The sequence below is a fragment of the Nelumbo nucifera genome, chromosome 1, assembly GCF_055504915.1.
Source record: "Nelumbo nucifera cultivar China Antique chromosome 1, China Antique-T2T, whole genome shotgun sequence".
NCBI lineage: Eukaryota > Viridiplantae > Streptophyta > Magnoliopsida > Proteales > Nelumbonaceae > Nelumbo > Nelumbo nucifera.
The window spans coordinates 89631553-89639629 of NC_142649.1; the positions used below are offsets into that span (position 1 = coordinate 89631553).

The window sequence follows — 8077 nt, forward strand, 5'->3', positions numbered from 1 at the left end:
ATGCTAAAGACCATTTTTCTATTTCTAAATCAAAATTACAAAGAATTCAATAAGAAAATACAAGATATACTTCCAAATTCAAAAGTTTACATACATCCATTATAACAAATATATTATAACTAGCTTTCTTGTTACATATTAAACAAAAAAAGTAAAATAATTAGATTTATTCTTTAAATTCTGCACCCATATGTGTTGTGTCTTGTTGACATGTTCAACCTGAAAAAAAAAAGAATGAAAAAAATTAAATATTAATATCATGTAAACTAAATTAGATATGAAATATCTTTGACAAACAAGTATAATCAAAATATCACTCACAAAATGATGGACAATCGATATTTGCTCCAATTGTATCTCTAATTGTTTTAAAACAACCATATAGTCAAATTAAAGCTTCCTTGTGCATAATAGGTACATCAATAGATATCTCCCAAAATCTGGACCTTTATTCCTCTTACTTTTGTTTATAGATCTTTATTTTAAAAGAATACCTTGAGCCATAATGGTTCCAAAGTTTTTAAAGCTCTTGAGGTAGATGCTTATCTGTATTAAAGCTCAACTTCGAAAAATAATATACATATATTGTCACTATTACATTTGTTATTTTACCATTCCAACATAATACCATAGTGTAAATGAGAAGAGTTAATAAATAGTAAACATTAAGAAATAATTTAAAAAATTAAAACTAATTTTTTAATTAGAGGGGAATTTAGCACTTGTTTCCATGAATGGGATGCCATGGGAGGAAGCTCGGTGCATGACTTGAAGAGTTCAAAAACAAAAGAGAAGATACTTACAATCTAGAATTTATAGTCTTTCCATCCTAATGCCACTGTGTTTATTTTCTAAAGAAAGAAAACCTGAAGTTTATAACAGAAGTAAGAAGATGGAAATTAGAATTTTGAAAGATGTCTATCATATTTACAAAATCAACACCAATGGTATTGATATTTAAATATGAATTATCCTACACATTATATACAAAGATATATATCGGCAACTTCAAAATTTAATCTATGTTAACAATCAAGAAGTAAATATATCCAAGCAAACACCAAGGGAATCATAAACATAAACAAATAGATCCACCCAAGATTACAGTATGAAGTTAACTAGCCCAGTTCAAACTTTAATATTCCAAGAAAAACCTAACAAATGTGGAAGCTATTGGAGAAGACTCACATCAGCATCTTCCTTAGAAGGTTCTAGAGGAATACAAACACCACAAAATCAGCCATGACTATCTATGAATGGGAAGGAATATTACAAAGGAGCCCTTGTTAGGGTTCATGTCATTTGTTAAGGTCATTTAGTAAAGAAGCTAGTGAAGAGGGGTTATCTTCAGTTCATGAACCTAGCGAGGATCTTCATTAACCATCTTCTTGCAAATGAGTTGGTGCTGGTATGTATTTCTTACTACTCAATACATAATTTTTCGCCATCTATAAAATAAACTGAACCACTCTCTAATTCTTAAAACTCAACTCCATGCTCTGAGGGGCAAACCGCTGAAAATACTACATTCTTAAGCTTTCAAATAGGTTCTACTGCAAATATTTTCATTCCCTACAAGTTAAAGGTCACCAATGAATTAGTTGGAGCCGTGGAGAAAGTCAGGGAATGCATCTTTTTTCACATGAAAATAGAAGAGTGGGTTAAGCTGGACCCAACTCAAAATCCTTGGCAGCCTATAAGACTAACAAGTCATTGTGCACTTGGAAGGTCTAACCTGCCATGGCTGAATCTACATCTGAACACCCCTGAGTCTCAGTGTAGTTAAATAAAGTTTCCTTTGGCTCTTTAGGAATTGATGTAGCAAAATTAGTGTCAAACTGGGTTATCTTAGTGACTCAAATTCTTCAATGATTGAACAATTTCAAAATGTTATATGGATTTTAGGTGGAGGAAAGAAGTGTGAATGATGAACTATATGATCTGCAACAAGCCATGATGAAGCTAAGGACGTAGAGAGAAAAGCATTTGAAGAGTCTGTTAAGCGTAGGAAAGCTAAAAAGGATGCCATTAAGGCTACACACATGGTAAGAAAATGTCATCTCTGTGATACAGGCTTTTACTTAATTGGTTTCTTCAACTCGAAATAGCCTTACCCAATTTTATGAAATTGGCTACAAGAAGCCTTGTTTCACTATTTCAGTCTACGTACCAAGAGCAATATCCAATATTCTTTTTTTTTATGTACATAGTCATTAGGTAATTATGAAGTCAATTTAATTTTTCATAATCACAAATAACCACTTGAAAAAAGAATCTTACACAAATGCAAGAAAAAGGTGATATAGATTATGTTACTTCCAACCTGCAAAATACATAGAATGCTGGAGGCCATTAATCCTGAGTTCCTGACCATGGAATTAGCTAACCACATTTTGTAAATTCAATGGGTTTAAGATTGTATCATAAGGCAACACTAACATGGTTGATTGTGTTGAGACAGTTGCCTGCAATCAAATGATTGAAAATATATATTAATAAGTTGTTGGGTCTCTGTATACAGTAGGAAGTGCTATTAGCACTCTAGTTGCTTTAATATGTGAACTAAAAAAAGGGAAACTAGAGAACTTTCTAATTCTTCTCTTGGATATCCCATTTAACAGCTTGAACTTTTGCAAGCCTTCAGGTCGGGGCCATTCAAATTTTGACACCCAACCCAAGTTTGCCCAAGTTGCACCCCTACTTTTCCTAGGCATTTGACTGCTTAATCCTAGCTTGGTACAATTTGGATCACGGTTTACTTTTGCTATTTGGTAGAGGTTGTATGGGGCCCACCTTGGAAAGCCACAAGCCGCTTTGCTTCAGCCCTCCCAAAGAAGCACAAAAGATGTGCACCTCTTGCAATCTAAGACCAAAGCTTTGCATTTATATGATATAAAACTATGAAGCCAGTGCATTTCTCAATAATGAGGAACCAAACCTAAACATGGGTTCACAATTTGTACTATTACTATTATTATTTAAACATAAATTTCAAATGAATTTTGAGAAATCAAAATTCAAGCCGAAACACAGGCATGCAACTAATACTTGTTTCTAAAACACAAATATAAAATCATTTGAATACAGGTATGCAACCAAGTTCAATTCATGAATTTCCGAAGACAAAACAAGAACCTAATAAAAAGGCAAAGTTAGAGCGGAATTCAGGTTTGTAACTTGCTTGATTCCAAAATCAGATTTGAAACCAACTTAAAAGGCCAAAAGAATCAGAGATGTATTTGAGTCCGAAGTACTTCCTTACCAAGAGCTACTAGCCAAGTCATGAGAGACAAAAAGTTCATACCTTCATTCTTCCCTTTGAAGATTAAAGTCAAGGTCATATCTTTATCCAAACAAGACCCACAATTAACCTTCTCCTTTGTAAGCTACCTAACCACCCTTCTCTTTTTCCTTGGAAACTTTTATTCATAAAAGTGAGTGAAAGCATATCAGTCTATACACCAATCAAGGAACATAAGACGCTGCATAATAACTTTAGTTCAACTCCTTACCCGTTTAAACTTTATTTTCACATAAATAAATTAATAGGGTATAGAAGTTTTTGAGAACAAGAAAGTCTCATTCAAATATATGCAGTCCATAAGTTTTAGCCTTCACTCAAAAGGCAAAGCATGTAAATATACAAAATTAAGAAATTATAAATGATAGCCTATCCTAATCATACTTCCAAATTTAGATGAATGGTTGCTCAAAAGAAAAGCAAAAAAAAAACACATGAACAAAGTTTTTATTTAAAAACTTGATTCTTATACTTTGTTTACGATTTTTATTTTTCACTGTCTTGCAAAGATTTGCCTAAAACCATTTTCAAACCCAAGAAATCTCTACCTTTAGCCACAAAAACATTTTTAAGCCCTTCTAGTTAAGACTATTGTTACCCTCTTAGGCCCAGTTTGATGATTAAGTGGTTGTTAAAAGAAGTATTTGTTGCAGAAGTACTTCTTAGAAGTACTTATTTTAACAAACAGTTAAAGCTGTTTGGTAACCCACTTACCAAATCACTTATTATGTTTTTAAGCACTTATTGGGGTGGGGATGTTTGGTAAGCTACTTTCCCCATAAGCGCTTATATTGACACAAATGACAATTTTAGCCCTCACTTCACAGAGAGGCAAGGCTGCATACCAGCAAACCAAATCTGGGTTTTGATCCCAGATTTCGATCCCTATGGCAGTGTAAGATTCGAATATGAATTCCCGTATACATCCCGAGAGAGTTCAAAATTCAGTGACGATTATACTTGTAAGCTGATTTTGACGGTTTAAAGGGGATTTCGGCAAGATAAATAAAACAATAAAAGGCAACCAAGTTATCCAACTAGTAACAAACAAATCAATTAAATTTTGATACAACTACCCAAAAATAAATAATTCAAAAAAGTAGGTCTAAATTGAATTCAGATAAACATTTACTAGAACAATTAAGATAAAGATACAACTGAAGCTACACAGAAACACCAAGAACTTCCAAAAAATGAAAAAAATGCTCCTCATAATTTCCGATTGCATAAGCATAAATATACTTAGGTTTTTATGTTCGACATAATTTAGCTTAGAATTCGACTAGAACATGGAAATTCTATTCGGTATCAAATAGGAAAAACTAAAATTTTGCATATACAAAAGCCTAAAGAAAATTGGAATGAGAATTAAGAGAAGGTAGCAATTCATATACCAATTACGATGATAGTGAACAAATTAAAATAAAATGGAGCTTAAGCAGGATTAAAAAAATTAGAAACCACTAACCAGATCGAGAAAATGGATAGTTGAAGAACTTGTCTGCGTAAGAGTCGACACTTATAATGCAGAGAGCGTACCAACAGTTCTGGCAGACCCATCTCGGTAGATTTGGATCTATAGAGAAGCCCCCTCCTTTGCCAGGGAGATCGTCCTTCATGCTCATCCTTTCTCCAGGTTTCTAGGGTTTCAATTATCTGTGCACAAACGAGTGTGAGAGATCTGCAAAGAACAGGGAGTTCAAGTTAAAAAAAAAAAAACAACAAAAAAATGATTACATGAGAAGAATAGCTTTAGAAAATAGAATAAAGTGGCCAAACGACAGGTCTGCCGGCCACTTTTCCGCACCGCCGATCATTGCCGATGGATCTATAACTGGGTGTGTCGCTACCTGGTAAATATGTTCAAATGAGAAGAGATGGATAACCCTCGCACGGGGGTATTTTAGGTATTACAAGAAAATATTAGGGAATGGTTTGTCCCATTTTTTTTGGAGTACTTCTTCAATAAGTGCTGAAAAAAAAACCAACTTCAGGTCACTTTTTTAAAGTACTTCTTCCCCACTTTTTTACCAAACAAACAAAACCACTTAATGTGTGATCCCAACTCTTAAAAGAAGTACTTGTTAAAAGTACTTCTTATAAGTGTTCTCAAACAGGGGCTTAATCAAATTCACCATTACCTCTGTAACAATAAACTTGTTTTGAGCAATGGGGAAAAGAAAGTAAGGCGGACAAATTGAATTGAGCCAAAGATAATTATATTCAAATTTGATTTGTTAATATTCAGATTCAACATATTTTTGTATTAAAAATTTTGAGTATTTGTTAGCATTTCCTTCAAACTGTTGTGGAATTCCCAAATAGTTGATAGGTTAATACATTAATAAGAAATAAAAAGAGATTTGGAGCTTCATGCCCCTTACTTTTTTGTCAGCTTTCTTTGGGGAGAAAACAAATTAAGGTCATAGATTTAACAAATATCAAGACAAAGAGAATAAACTCTAACAATTTCTAAGGAAGAGTCTTCTTAGGGTTTTTGTGCCACCCTAGAACAAACTTCCTCACACCCATCTGCACTTTTTATTGTCTTTTTATCATCATAGTTTCTATGAAATGTTTCACCATTTATTTATTTGATCTAATCTCTTCTTTTTTTCCCTTTTTTTCTACTTTACCGTTCTAGTGCAGTGATAAGCTGGGGTTATTAGAGGATGAAATTGAAATAACATAATCATTCGATTTACTTCAACTAACTGAAGTTCAAATAATATAAAAGTTTAAATAGGAACCCTAATATGTATTGAAAGATATATTTCATAGGAAAATAATAAATAGATTAGAAATTTTAGATGTAAAGAAGTAGTGTGGCAAGAATACCTTGGTTGCCCTGTTTGAATGGTGAATTCTTTTGCTACTAGAGTGAATGCCAATGAAGCTTGGTCGTCCCATTCAGTCAATTGATTATACTGTTCGGTCTTTTTTTTTTTTTTTGCACGAAATCCAAATTTCAAAATCTTAGGTTTAAGATAAAATTCTACCATTGTATATTCCGTAGGCAAAAACATATCCAACTTCAAAAAAACTATTGATTCCCTCTCTTGTTCCCCAAATTTACTTAACAAGTTTCTAGTATCTCTAGAAAATTAAAAAAAAAAAAAACAAAAGAAGAGGTAGAAACCAATGAGGACCTGAATGGAGATCGACAAATAGATTCATTAATCATTGTTCTACATGATATCCTCGGGAGTGAACTTAGTGCCCTTGTCCTTATTAGTAGCCGCTCTGCCCTTGGCCTTGCAATCAAGGAGAGATTTGTGATCCTTGTCGAGTTTGAGTTTCGTTATGACGACCTTGGATGTGTTAATGCCGATGTTGATCGTGGATCCACTAACCTTCTCTCTGGGATCTTCTCGATGTGGATCACCCACTTACGGCGGTAAACCTATACGAGCTTCCCTTCTCGGCCCTTGTAACTCCCATAGATGACCTAAACCTCGTCATCCTTGCAAATGGGGATCAATCTCAGGTTGTATTTGCTTCGGAGATCGATGGAGAGGGGAGCACCCATTAAACGCTCAATGGTGCTTATTGATTCTTTCTTCTCAAGCTAGAAACCCTGCATCTTTTCTCAAGAGAAGAGTAAATGTGTGTAAAAAGTTACCCGCCTAATATTTCATCCTTTTGATTTTCATTCAACATTTACTTTAATCTAATCTACTAGCAAGATGAATGTAGCGGTGCCATAACAACCGTCACTATGTCACTTTAATCTAATCCCAAAAGTGTGTGGTACGTTCTAAGCCACTGACCCCACCATGGTCAATTTCAAAAGGTGTGTTTTTGGAAAACACCACGCCACACCAAGCATTTTGTATTGTGGTTATGTGGTGTGTTCCAAAATCCTTGAGATTTGGAATACATAAATTATTATTAAAATATTTCAAATCATTGTTTCAAGGTGTGGTGAGTTTTAGAATATGAGATTGTGGTGTGGTGAAAATATTATGATATATTTAGCTTCAAAACACATCATAACTTAGCCTAGAATGTGTGCCACAATGTAAAAGGATACTCTTTTTGTTGTATTCTAGAATTAAGCCAAATAATCCACATCCACCTTAGAGAATACCCCTAGGGATAGCAATTCTCCTCATTCTCATTGGTTACCCAACTTCCCCAGCCCCATGGGGTTAGGGTGGAGATTGCCTTGGTGGGGATGGGAACTAATAGTGATACCTGACCAGGGACAGGGACAAGGATGGAGAGTGAATTCCCCATAGAACACCAAATCCAATTATATATTAAATTGAAAGAATAGTAGGATCCATCTAATGGACGCCATAAAACGTTGCGGAATGGGTGGGCGAATTTCAAAAGTTTTCCTACCTTCTCCCAACTGGGAATCACATTCCCTAAATTTAGAATACAATATTAAAAGATCATACTTGAACCATCATCGAACCAGATCTGAACCAAAAGCAAAAGGGAGGAATATACCTGATCTGGAGAAGCAGTATCTCCCAAAGTTGGTGTTCACGCCCAAAGAAGAAACCAAAATCCGCTCCTGCTGAAGATGACACAGCTGTGAGTGGAACGGAACCAGCAGAGTGCGTCCTACACACTGGATCCTTCGCAAGAATCCTCTAGAAACTCTGAACATCGAATCCTCTTCAGTCTTTTCTGCAAGACTGATGTCAAGAACTGGTTTCTTGACTTCTTTCCTCTGCAAAGATCGAATCTTGTGAGAAGTAATGGCGGCGGCGGCTGGAGGAGAACTCCAAGGATGAAGACAGAATAATTGGTTCTCTTCCCTCT

At 34.7% G+C, this 8077-nt stretch overlaps 1 long non-coding RNA gene across 6 annotated transcripts; it reads right to left on the reverse strand.

Annotated features, from left to right (window-relative positions):
- Window positions 1-6999, reverse strand: LOC104588840 (uncharacterized). Of its 6 annotated transcripts, none has more exons than XR_016076398.1 (4): window positions 6451-6999; window positions 2324-4982; window positions 804-866; window positions 1-219 (listed from the first exon to the last, which is right to left on the reverse strand). It is a non-coding gene; the product is annotated as an uncharacterized LOC104588840 (long non-coding RNA). The 6 variants fall into 6 exon arrangements; XR_016076402.1 differs by lacking the exons at window positions 1-219; window positions 804-866 and having other exon boundaries at window positions 873-2938; window positions 3305-3419; window positions 4770-4982; window positions 6451-6981; XR_016076400.1 differs by lacking the exon at window positions 804-866 and having other exon boundaries at window positions 6451-6998.
- Between the last annotated feature and the right edge of the window lie 1078 nt (window positions 7000-8077).